The 1,087-nt window shown below is 36.9% G+C and overlaps 1 protein-coding gene across 1 annotated transcript in view; it reads left to right on the forward strand.

The window, feature by feature from the left end:
• LOC119597165 (guanylate cyclase 32E-like) overlaps positions 1–796 on the forward strand; it is a 63,943-nt gene extending 63,147 nt beyond the window's left edge. Inside the window, exon 20 of the mRNA XM_037946694.1 lies at positions 1–796. This exon is cut by the window's left edge and continues 856 nt beyond it. The gene's annotated coding sequence lies outside the window, so the exon portion shown is untranslated.
• The last annotated feature ends 291 nt before the right edge of the window (positions 797–1,087 follow it).

The raw sequence follows: 1,087 nt of genomic DNA on the forward strand, positions 1-1,087 counted from the left end.
GCTCCTTTCCTGCTGATGAGGGCCTGGACTTTTTCCTTCTAACTGAGGACCCCTGAAAACTGGCGGGTGAATAAGATCCCATAAAATTCGCTAGTTCGGGGCACTAGATAATCTGTTTGTATATCCATTAAGGGCCCTAGATTTTTTCCTTTGGAATATATAATCTCTAGAGAAATACCTGCAAAGCAGAGGCCAGGAGAATCGTTGATCCTCGTTTCTCTATTAAATAAGGATCATAGGAAAAACTTGCTAATTAGGGCCCCTAAGTGTTTTCATCTTGCGAATTAGTGGCCCTAGAAAATAGGGGATTCAAAAATAAATAAATAGAAACCTGTTGATAAAGGGCTCTGTAAATTTATCTGTAAATGAGGGTCTGTAGAAAATTACCAACTCATCAGGGCCTAGAGATTTACCTGTTAATGTCAGACCCTGGAAAATCGTGTGCTAATGAGAGACTATAGAAAGCCACCTGAAATTATGGACTCTAGAAAAGTACCTGAAATAGAGGGAGCCTCGATAATAACCTATTAGGGACAGCCCCTGCAAAACCAGGGCCTCTAGATATTCTCAGAATCTTCCATTTGTGCTTCTCAACCAGATTTACATTATATACAATCTCTGTAACTTTCCGAGACTTCTATACTATTTGGAGCTTCCTTTAAATGGTTCATATGTTGTTAATCCAATGATAAGAGGTTTAGTGATAATGGATTTATATCTAAATGAAAAGGTATGTATAAAAAACGCAAACTGAAATAGGAAAATATAGAATGATTTAATAAATTCATTCAAGACACAGTGTAATTATTTCTCAGCATTACATACCTTTGTCAAAAAAGTTAACTATATATTTTTTTTTCTGGGACAGCCTATTCCCAATGCATTTCAGGCTTTCAAGATTAAAATCTTCGTTGTGTGTGTGTGTGTGTGTGTGTGTGTGTGTGTGTGTGTGTGTGTGTGTGTGTGTGTGTGTGTGTGTGTGTGTGTGTGTGTGTGTGTGTGTGTGTGTGTGTGTGTGTCCAGCTAAATATCTATTATTGTTTGTGTTTCTGTGTAGTATTTCTAAATTATAATATGCTATATTATG

Source organism: Penaeus monodon, chromosome 38, assembly GCF_015228065.2.
Source record: "Penaeus monodon isolate SGIC_2016 chromosome 38, NSTDA_Pmon_1, whole genome shotgun sequence".
Classification (NCBI taxonomy): Eukaryota; Metazoa; Arthropoda; class Malacostraca; order Decapoda; family Penaeidae; genus Penaeus; species Penaeus monodon.